The sequence below is a fragment of the Balaenoptera physalus genome (assembly GCF_965194825.1).
Source record: "Balaenoptera physalus genome assembly, chromosome: 3".
NCBI classification, from domain to species: domain Eukaryota; kingdom Metazoa; phylum Chordata; class Mammalia; order Artiodactyla; family Balaenopteridae; genus Balaenoptera; species Balaenoptera physalus.
This window is the reverse complement of record NC_138890.1, coordinates 144,094,833-144,107,467: the sequence shown is the minus strand read 5'-3', so window position 1 is coordinate 144,107,467 and position 12,635 is coordinate 144,094,833.

The window sequence follows — 12,635 nt, the reverse complement described above, 5'->3', positions numbered from 1 at the left end:
AAGAGCCTAGAAAAGCATTTTCCTCCAGAGTCTTCAGGTAAGAGCCCTGGTTGGCAGATACCTTGATTTTGGCCTTATGGGACCCAGGGCAGAGAAATCAGCTGGGTCTACTAGACTTCTGACCTATGGAACTGTGAGATGATAAGTTCATGTAGTTTTAAGCTGCTAAATGTGTGGTAATTTGTTATACCAGCAATAAACAATGAATATGATATTCTACCTCTCAATAAACAAAAAATCTCTAATCCTACCATCCAGAGATAATCACTGCAAGCATCTGAGTGTATACCTTTTTATCCTTCTTTGTAGGTATCTAGATATATTGGCATAAATTTTAGATTATGCTGAACATACTGTCTTTCAAACCTAGAACTTCATTGTGACTATCTTCTCATGTTTTTAAAACATTCTTCTAAAAGAATTTTAATGGCTAATACTATGCCACTGAAGAGTTATGCCACAGTTTAATGCTCTACACTTGAATATTTAAGTTGCTCTGAATATTTTACTAATATTCACATAAACTCGATATTTAATGGACCATCTTATCCCCTGAGATTCAGACTGGTTTTCCTGAAAACACTATTTCCATAGCCTGAAAGAGCCAAGATTCCAAGAAACAAGCAAGAACTTGCAGTTTTAAGGTGGCATCTGCTTTTCCATGCTATCACTAGGCTATGCAGCTTTTTTCCTCAGATATGAGATTTACCTTTTCAAGTTCTCCAGAATGAGTGTTCTGACCTTAAATCATTAATGGCTAATTTAGACTTTATTAAAAATTTTATATGTGAACTTATATAGATAATAAGCTCAATTTCCTTCCAAATTGTTCACCATTTAACATGATCCTCCTTTCTTAAACTGAAGTCAGAGTTACAGATTAAATTTTTTCCATGTTTCACAGCATTGCGATAAATATTCTTATACATACATCTTTATACACATTATTGAGTAGATTTTTAGGATGAAGGCCTTGATGTGGAATTACTGAATCCCAAATTATGCATGTTTAAAGTTTTTATTCTTCTTCAGAATATCCCAGCTTCTTTTTACAGATGTCTTTAGATAAAATCAAATGCTAAAAGGTTTATTGAAGCAATCTTTGCATTAAAACCCAAGAGAACTATTTTTGACTCTCAGGTCTGTAAACAGTTAGGTTTCTCTAATTTTCTGGCTTCACCTTTTCCTCAAGCGCAAAATGAGGGTCTTAGTTGTAATGCTTTCAAAAGCAAGCTGAGGATTTTATGTTCTAAGCAGTATGTGAAAATAATGAGCTGGGATTAAATGTATTTCTTATAACAGTCGCCAGTCTCATGTTGAATCTACTCAGGGAGAAGTAACAAATATGTCTCTACTGAAACCTCTTATCTTATTAAAGCATATTTCCTTCACAAATGTTTACCATGCAGGAAAAAGAAAGGTTGGACCTATCAGAAAATTTTGTGCATTGCTCATTTCCCTAATTATTAATGAATATTGTTCTCCCACATCACAAATTCATTTCTGAACTCATAATTAAATGACTAATAAAGGTAAGGTTTGTATCCGGTAAAGGAAATACCAAATAATTTCCTATATTTGATGGCATTTGGGTTTATTAAAAGCACATGACCTCATTCTTCCTGATGCCGACATCACGGTGCCCCACAGAGAAGTGGTGGGAAGAAAGCTTGTCATTTTTTGGTTAGGATTTTAAGTATGACACCCCAAAATTTACCTTTTTGTAAAAGAAACCTTAAGAACAAAAGCCAGTTTTTATGAACTGAAAGAGGAAGTTTCTAATTTGTTAAACAAAGAAATGTAATGACTTTATATACAACTTCACGGAGAAGTTTCCTAAATATAAGCTGAACTTTAATCCTTTCCCTGCTCCAGTAAATAGTTATCAGAGCTATTCCCACCATTTACAAAGACCTAGGAATTTCTTTGTTTCTTAGTAGATTATCCTCACTGGACTATTCTCACAGATGTAGTATTTTTTCTTATAGTTTTCTTGTAGGAAAAAAATGATCTTACCATGTGCTAGATATGTTTTCAGGTGACTGAAATTCTAGGTGTCATAAAATCCTCGTGACTTTGTAATTGTAATGGGTGAATTCCAGTTAAAACAGCACACACAGTTTGATTCTGTAATACAACCAGAGCTTTCAAGAGAATACATCTCTTTAATGTGTACAAGTTTTGAGCTTACGGATCCTGAGTAGGAGAAGCATGTTCTAAAATAGTGGTTCTTTAGCTTTGGTCAGTATCAGAATCTCCTGGGGAACTTGGTAAAAATACAAAAGTCCAAGCCTTATTCTACCCCAATGAGTCTGGAACTCTAACTCACCAGTTGATTCTGTTACACGTCAAAATTGGAAAACCACTATTCTAGAACCTGGTTTTAAAACTGTTATTTCTTCTTTAATGTGTGTATGAAAAACCTGAGGACCCTACTAAAATGCAGGTTCTGATTCAGTAGAACTGGAGGGGGTGGGGTCTAAGAAGCTGTACCTCCAGCAAATACCCAGGTAATGCCTAGGCTCTGTCCACAGACCACATTTTGAGCTATAAGGCAGAGTCTAGGGGCATAGTTTCAACCCCTTTACATATGACATCGGCCTCAAGCCAATGTGAATAAAAATTTTCCACTTCCAGCAGCACTTGCCTAGGAGATATCAAAACTGATTGTTGTGTTTTATCACAGCTGGCTCTAAACAAGTGAAGTTTCCCTGAACTTTGGGTGACCCGGCTGCCAGATCTTTACTGAACCTAATTGAAGACACTTTCTGGAAAAAAGAAAAATGAGACTATTTTAACCAAGTGTACACAGACCTATGGACTTACCCTGTCAGAGTGCTTGTTTTCTATGCTTAGTGGGGTTATGAACTCTTCCTCTCTAGCATATAAAGACCCTTGATTTTCTCCTTCAGCAAATGACTCAGTGAATTGAATTTCTTCACTGTTCTGTGTTCTCTTGCCTGGCAAGTTAATGGGTTATACTTGGTTTATTGTTGTTGGTTTTGCTCTAGAGTTCTTTGTTTTATTCTTTAATGCTAGTTTTAAGACATTGTTTTTCCATAAAATCTTTGTTAAGTCCATTATGCCTTTCTAAAATCATCTGCCTAAGGAACCCCTCTTTTCACAAAAGGATTTTGCTCTGGTGTTATCACTTAGTGAAAGCTTCCATCACCTCCCAATTGGGGCAATGTGACTATTCTCCTCTCTGTGCCAGCACTGGACCTCATTCTCTGCCCGAGGTGCACACCTAGCCCATGATTGGCCATTTGTGAGTTTACATCTTGTATTCTGCACTGCAAAGTGAGTACCTTGAAAGTAAGGGTCATTTTTGTTGTATTGTTTTTGTTATTGCTTTTATATCTATATCTCTGTTGAATTGAAATAGGTGGTGGTAAATAGTAATATTGTCTTATTACTTGGTACATCAGAATTCACAAAGTACTTTTATATACGTTATATAATATGACCTTTGTAACAGGAAAGGTTTTTTATGACGTAAATTAGAAAGCAAAAACATTCAGAATATAAATTATAACCTTGGAATCCCATGTAATTAAATGTCAGAAAAAAGGATTTAAATTCACATCTTTTTCCTCTAGATATACATTAATCCATTTTCAATCACAAGCAAAGAAACAGAACTTTTCTTACCAATTTTTATTTTTAATTTTTTATCAAGATAGAGTAAAATAAAGTTCTGGGAGAAGATGAAAGCCAAATAAGATTTGATGGGGCATAATGTATCCCCAAGCTATCATGCACAGGGGAAGCAGAATGAGCTAGAACAGAAGCAGGTACATGGAAGAAATGGGAACTCTAACTACCCCAATATGTGTGTAAAGATTAAAACAGAGCAGGAGAGAATAGATACCATAGTCTGCAAAGAAGTCAAGGAGAATTTTAGCCTGAGTTCCTAGCAATAGCTTCTTTGGGCTCCAGTCTACTTCCTATTATTCAATTCTACCTTGCAGCTGTAGAATTTATTTGTTCACTGATTTTTATTTGCTTGTGTGTTTTAAAGCATTTAAGACTGAGTTTTATTTAAAGCATTGTGGTAGATTATATATTTTTAAAGCATCCAACTACAGAACACCAAAAAAATGATAGAAACAATACAGCAAAGTTTTTTCTTTTGTTTTGTTTTGTTTTGTTTTTAAAGCCAAGCTCACAGGAAACTAAAAGACTGTCCTGTGAACAAAAAAAATGCTGAAACTATAGTGGTGGACAAGCTCAGAAAAGATGGGTTTTCCTAGGGAGTATCTGTCAATAACAAAAACTTAGTGCTTTGTTTTGTAAGATTATTCAGGGAAAAAGGAAGGCCTTGGGCCCTTTGGGTAAGCCAAAGGAAAAATTACCTGCTTCTGAAAAAAGAGAGATGGCAAAGAAACTTAATCATCTCTGCCTCAGCTCCAGGTGAAGAAAAACATCTTCCCTAAGGATTAGCTGCATCCTCATGGATTACATTACCTACTTGGGCAATGTATAACCAAAACAGGGGGGAGGAATAAATTAGGAGTTTGGGATTAACATATATACCCTACTATATATAAAATAGGTAACCAACAAGGACCTATTGTATGGCACAGAGAACGATACTCAATATTTTGTAATAACCTATAAGGGAAAAGAATCTGAAAAAGAATATAAATTTGTATATATGTTTGTATGTATAACTGAATCACTTTGCTGTATACCTGAAACTAACACAACATTGTAAATCAACTATACTTCAATAAACAAAGAAAAAAAAATGTGTAACCAAAAGAACTCCAAAGCAAGAAATAAGCTTCACATGATCCTGAGTTTAATATCCTGAGCATCTTGCAAAAGCAAAGGTAAGTAGAATCTACCATCAAACCAAAGTTGCCAAACTATAGCAAAAAAAGTCTCAAAGAGGAAGAGCTAGCAGAAACAAAAACTAGATTTGAAAATTAGATTTGAAAGCACTTTAGGTATTATAATTATCAGAATCAAAGTACAAAATAAATATGTTGCAAATGTTTGGGGAAACAAAAGAAGAAAATAAAAACAAGCAAAACGTCAAGTAAGAAACAAAAAAAAAGCAGGTGAACTAAATGGATTAAATTTACAGGAAGATAGAATTGATGTGGTAGACTGATTACAAAATGGACTTAACACTTCATGCCTCTCTATAATTACACCCTTTTTGATGTAACTTGCAGATCCTCCCATCAAATGGTGGAGTCTACTTCCCCAGTCTTACAGTCCGGGCTTGTGCAGAAGTGATGGTGCGCAGGGCTGACTTATCCATTAGGTATGGTGGTCACAATGCTGAGAGTCCACAATACTTTTAGAGGCTCACAAAAATGTTTTAATCTTAATTTCTTTTAAAAGCAGAATAAAGATAAATAGAATAACAAACGTATAGTAATGAGTTCAGTCTGGATTATACTCATCTTTATGCCAAGGCAGTTGTAAAATATAATTTTTAATACTTTTGTATGGCATGAGATCCACAAAGGCAAAAGTACCTAGGGCTTTCAAAAGTAATAATGAAACCTGATAATGTGCTCATTTTAGCCTAGGCCTAAATAGGCCTTGTGTGCTTCTGTTTGTTCTATTGTAACCCTGTAACCACGACAAAAAATATTCATGGCCTAACCCGCTGGAGGAGGAGAGGTACCCGGAGCAGAGCTGACTCATTCCAGATAAGGCCCCATACATTTTGGCTGAAACCAGCAAAATCAGCAAAGCCACACAGACAACCCACAGCTGCCTATAATGTGTAAGTGAGCCCAATCAAGACCAGAAGGATCAGTCTACTGACCTGGTTCATGAGCAATAATACATGCTTGTTGTTTTAAGGCACTGAGTTTTGGGGTGGTTTGTTATGCAGCAGTAACAAACTGATACAATTAATGAACTGAAATAAAATTCCTAGAATGAAGCCAAGAGAGACAAAGTGAAATTATAGAACTAAAAGCATGGAAGATAAGAAGGAAGAGTTTAAAATACATCTATTGGAGTTCAACATGACAGCAGTAGGGAGACTATAGTTGAAATGCTGATGACTAAATATTGGTAAAGGACTTGGATTATAAATCCAGGAAGGACAATAAATCCTAAAAAGTAGAATAAATGGAGTCCATATTTAACATGTCAAAGTGAAAAAGCAAAACATCAAAAACAAAATACATTAAAGCAGCTAGAAAGAGAAGATTACTAAAAGGAGGCAATGTCACAAAGGTATGGCAGATAATATAAAGCTTTCTATATTCACTGTATGGGTACAAACTTCATGCAAATCACCTGCTCCATTTAATCTTCCCTCATTACCTAACGTTGGGAAAGTTTTATTCTCTTCTGAGCTTTCAGGACACTCTGCAAGAACCTCTTATATAGTATGTACCTCATAATTCTTAGTATCATCATTATTTGTGGACAGGCCCAAACTTTTTATTTAGTAAGGGAAACTACCTTCTTTAATTCAAAAGCATCTTGGAAAATAATAGTAATACAGTTGGCCCTCAATATTCAACCAACTGCAGATCAAAAGATTTGAAAAAAGAAACCAGAAAGTTCCAAAAAGCAAAACTTGAATTTGCTGTGTGCTTGAGCAACTGTTTACATAGCATTTACGTTGTATTTATAACTATTTGTATATCATTGCATTGTATTTACAACTATTTATAGAGCATTTACATTGTATTAGGTATTATAAAATAATCTAGAAATAATTGAAAGTATACAGGAGGGTGTGCATAGCTTATATGCAAATACAACCCACTTAACATAAGGGACTTGAGCATTCAAGGATATTGGTATCCGAAGGAAATCCTGGAACCAATCTCCTGCAGATACCAAGAAATGACTGTATTAACACACTGTTATTTGCTTTTGGATAGTCAGTCGTATCAAAATATTGTTATTTCTTCTCATTTTTTTCACAATATTCACCTAGTCAAAAACCTTAAAAGATTTAATTGGCAGGAGCCCAACGTTTTATTATATTCCTCAATAAATGTCCACATTTAAAACATATTACAATTCTAGTTAATAGCAGTACATCAATAGAAAATGCAAATAAACAGTAGAGAACATCTAGAAGGAGAGTGCATGCTAAAGATACTTAAAAAAATTTTACTATATAGGGTTCAATATGTGTTTAACAGAACTGTAATTTTCCCTATTATACAGACACATACTTCCTGTCTCTTCATCTTCCCAATATATTTATTTTGCAATTTGGGGTAGGTAAGTTTTCACTTTCTACATTATTATGCACATGAAATGCTGTTCACAGCTGTGTCATGCGGTACAAGGTGATTACCTTCCTTTTTTTGCATATTTTATTTTTCTCTATAGATATTTGTCTTAATTTTTAAAAGAGACTTTATTTTTTAGAGCAGTTTTACATTCCCAGCAAAATTGAGTAGAATAATTGTCCTAAGTTTTCACTTCTTAAAAAGGTTTTGTATGTTTTTATAATTCAGACCCAAGGTCTCCCCAAAGCATTTCAATACCCTCTCAAAACATTTAAGTACATTACTCTATCAATTTGTCATTTGGAAGAAACCTCTCTTGAACTTTTATGACTTCTATCTTGATTGTCTCCTGTGGTGACTAAACAATCCTCTAGATCAAGGATTGTATTTTTTTATGTCTTTGAAGCCTTTGCCGCCAGCATAGTGACTTGCATATTGTGAGCCTTCAGTAAATTACTAAATAAATAATGACCCTACTACAAAAAGAAAGCAAATGGGAAGAGTCTGTGTGACTGAACTACTTACTCTGGAATATTCAGTCAACTGACCAGATAGAGCTTTTAGCTCCATTCTGTAGTGACAGGGGTTCCCAGATCTGGAACTTTGCCTCACTGATCAGTTCAGTCTAACAACTGACAAGACCATTTGTTTAACTGACCTGTTATTTGGGTATCATATAGCTACTGCCTATAACATATTTATTTGAATTGACAACTAGATCATTCAGTATCCTTCTTGGTCTCCAAGTCTTCCATTTTACAGAAATAGATAATGAAAAACAAAACACGTAAGTACCATTGCATTATTGTGGTCTGCCGAGCACATTTCAATGTCCCTCAAGATAATCAATGCAGATAATTTGATCTCTGAAATCAAGAGAGAGTATCTCATTTCTTTCAACTTGACTGAAACTGTCCCACAACTCAAATGTACTAACAGCTGAGAAATGCAATTATATAATTCTTTTATGAATTTCATGTATATGTTTTTCCTCTTTGCTGTAGAAACTATTGTGTTTATAAGTAGTTCAACAGAAAAAGCAATGAGCAGATCAAATTTTAAAGCTCTAAAATCTATTCATGAAAGCTGGGCAAACACCTAATTTCTCTGGCTCTATTTGATCACATAAAAAATAATGATAAGAATATCCACTCTCACTTTCCAGGGTTGCTTTGACTATATGACAAAACAAAGTAGAATAAGGCCCACTGAAAATACTTTTATTAGATATTTAGACAAAACCATTTGTTAAAGATTCACAACATAGGGCTTCCCTGGTGGAGCAGTGGTTAAGAATCCGCCTGCCAATGCAGGGGACATGGATTCAAGCCCTGGTCTGGGAAGATCCCACATGCCGCGGAGCAACTAAGCCTGTGTGCCACAACTACTGAGCCTGCGCTCTAGAGCCCGCAAGCCACAACTACCGAAGCCCACGTGCCTAGAGCCCGTGCTCCACAACAAGAGAAGCCACCAGAATGTGAAGCCTGCGCACCGCAACAAAGAGTAACACCTGCTCACTGCAACTAGAGAAAGCCCGCGCAAAGCAAAGAAGACCCAACAGAGACAAAAATTAATTAATTAATTAAATAAATTTTTTAAAAAAAAGATTCACAACATACATAAGAAAATAATAAAAGACCATAGATAGTAAAATACAGTGTAGGGTAGCAGTGAAGGATAATGGTTAATGAGCATGGGATCTAGAGAAAATTAACTCTGGTTCAAATCCAGCTTTACCACATACTATCTGAGTGACTATAGATAACTTACATATGCTTTCTTTTCTCGGTATTTTTATCTGTAAAATAGGAATAATAATAGAATAATAATAATAGCAACCACCCCATAGGAATGTAAGTAAAAGAAGTATATAAAGCATGTAACCCAGTGTCTAGCATATGGTAATCATACAGTGTACATTAGATATTTTTCATTTGTTATTATGACTGCTGAACACTAACTATAACTGGTGTTAGAGTTCAATTTACCTTAATTCTCCTGCCAAAATCTACATCATTCTGTAAGACTATTTTATAGTTATAGGGAAACATACAGTTATTTCATTAAAATCATTGATGACATTACACAATAAAATCATAGAATTTTAAGTTAAAATAAAACTTTAGAGGAGATTTAATCTAACTTAATATTTTGCAGATAAGAAAAAATGGAGGCACAGTGAGTGCAACCACTTGATTAAAATCACACCACTTGTTAGTGGCAGGGTTTACAGTAGAATCTAGGGCCCCTGACATCTGAGTACCAAAGATTGCTGCCTTCTGTATACCTTTAGTTATTTCCAAAATTGTACCAAAAGCATAATCTTCTAAGCCGTAAGAATTACTAGTTATATATCCTGTTTTAGCAGTCAGCGGGCCTTTTCTGCACACTGTTCTTTTGTGCACTGGTTCACAAAATGTAAAAGAATAGAATGTAAAAGAATATTCAAACTACTATGTATTATATGTGCATGTGTATATGTATTATTGATAGATATGCATACATGGGAAGATAGAAACTGACATTTTGCTACAGTTCCCTGTTACCACTTACTGGAAGTAGAGTTGCCTTGAGAAAGTCAAACAACAACTCATAATGTATTTTCAGTTAGCTCATGTAACTTTTCATTTCCAAACTTTAGAATACCAGCTAGATCCACTTACACTCATCTCTGGTTTAATTATGATAATCCCCGTTTGAAATGTGACTATAAAAATAGCTGGCTCTGCCAAAAAATAATAGCTAGCTTTGCACTTACCCTACAATCTGCTGTATACTTCAAGGTGGTCTGTTTAGTAGCACCCATATACAAAAATAATAAAACTAAATAGAATAATAAACAAAAGAGAGGCAATTGAAAAACAGTAACCTGTGAGTAGCCTCAACAGTTTTCCAGACTTTAATAACTTCTATCTGGTCTAAAGAACCCATACAACCTCAAAACATTTCTGCCCAAATCCTGAGTCTCCCTGTGAGATAGGAGGATGACAGGTATATCCATCCTAGAATACAGTAAACCATGACAATTGCCCCAGCATAGTCCTCCGGGGACTTAATACTGGCCACTGCTGCTAGGTGGACAAGCAAAAACTGAAGCAAGCAACCAGTGAGGAAAGCCGTATCTCAACAAGCTCGTCCGGCTTTCATGGGAGCTCCCTGGTGTTTGTTTCAACACGGTTTTATTTGGATACCACATGGTGGAGACTTGAAGGAGGAAAATTCAAGAGGATGTGCACTGAGTTCCATACCTCCCTCTTTGTATTTTTTAATCTTTGAAATCCCATAGGAAAGTACAGAAAAGTAGACCGTTCATTGATAAGCCATGAAAGCAAGGCCATGATTTTTCTAACTGTAATTTCATAAATTAATGATAATCTTGAACTGTGACTGAATTGTAAGATCATCTAGAGCAGGACTGATACTCCTTGCTGTCTTCTTCCCTGACTCACTGTGTGACCTATGAGAGCCCTCAGTAAACTGGAACTGGAGCTCATCGCTGTGCTGTTTCTGTTCCACCTGGACCATCTCCCGGATGCAGCAGCGTGCGCTCTCTCCTAAGCCCCAGTGCGCACTGTCCTCCATGTTTTCAGTGGATTACTCTTTTTGTCATGAATTCCCTTTGAGTTCAGCGAAGGTAATGGAGGCAGTTAGTGCTGGTTGTGCCTCTGTATTAAGAAGGTCTTTTTCTTTATTTTCAGTATGTGGTTGGTTTTTGACAGAAGTTGCTTTACTTAGTCTATTTCTCAAAGGATAAGCTCAGGCCTGTTGAATAGAAACCAAGAGTACAAAGCCCACGTTATTTATTACACTTTGTATTATAGGAAATTTTAAGCATATATACAAAAGTGGAAAGAACACTATGACTCATTCCCATATGCCCATCACCCAGCCTCAACAATTATGAACTCAAAGCAAATCTTGTTTCATCTTCATCCGTTACCTACTCATCCTCCCCATCATGATTGTGAAGAGAACACAATTATGTAAGTATTTCAAATATTTCAAATATTAAAAGATAGGGATACTTATCAAAACGTACATAATCATAATACCATTATAGACTTAAAATAATCAAGAATAATTCCCCAGTACCAGCCAATATATCCAGTCAGTGAGAACCTCTGCTTGTGGCTACAACAGAGTAGCTTGTAACAGAATAGTGCAGTTCACCAAGGACTAGAAAAGATGGATGAGATACATCTCGGATGCTTGAAGTCGTCCAGGAGCCTTTGGGGCAGACAGGACGTGAAAGGTCAAGACCCCGGGAAGAATGCTCATTGAGGGAAGTCAACATTCTTCATGCTGCTACTTCTTTTGCAGCATAGACCAGTTCTTCAGCTTCAAAAGCGAGAGGTTGAGAAGTTAGGTAGAGTAGATAGAGGCCCCTGCTAAGAAGCAAACAAGCCCACAGAGATTGGCATCTCCCTGGACTGGAAAGAGAAAAGCTGGAGTTCAGACCTGCCGAAACAACCAGGACTTGAGAAACTAAGATCCTCGAGCAAAGGGAGAACAAGAAAACAAGCCAGCCCATCCCTCTCTGTTGGTTTTCTCCCTGAGGCAGGTGCCACATCTTTAGATGTGCAGGGCAAGAAGCTAAGAACCCATGAAAATGCAGCTGGAAAGCTGAGTAGTACTTTCAGCATTCTTACAATGCTAGGGAGAACAAAAAAAAAATGGAGTTTGGAGTCTTACCAGACTTCTGAGATTCTCAATCTGAACCCCAGAGGGCTACACCCTAGCAGGGGTAAAACAGAGGTAAACTGAATGATATGGGGTGATCTGTTCATATTTAGCCAGATAATAGGTTGTCTCCTTTTGAAAGGAAGAGTGGCAGCAACTTTTTATAAACAATGTTGGATGATATGCCAAGAAACATGACCAAACTAAAAAGAAAAGAAAAATGCTCACAGGTGTTTTAGATATTGGAATTACCAGAAACAGTTTTTAAAAATAGCTGTGATTAATACATTCACAAAAATATACAACAAAGTGGAAAATTCGAGAACTGGAAAATATGTTTCCTTAGAAAAAGAATTATATATTCTAGAACTGAAACATGTGATAGGTAAAGTTAATATCCAGTTGTATTCAGATTCCTTTGTCTTATAACCGTTTTGTGGGTCTTTTTAAAGTAACGTGTTTTAAATGGGATTTAAATAAAGTGCATAGGCTTCGCTTGCTTGATATATCTCTTAAATGTCTTTTAAACTATAGGTTTAAAACTACAGGCTTTAATCTGTAGGTTTCCTTTTCATCTCTTTTCTTTATAAGTTTTCTTTATAAAGCCAGGTTTTTTGTTCTACAGTTTCTTCAGTTTGGATTTTGCCATTTATCTTCCCAAGGTGTATGTAGTATGTTCCTCTGTCCTCTGTATTGCTGTGTATTGGTAGTTAGATCTGGATGTTTCAT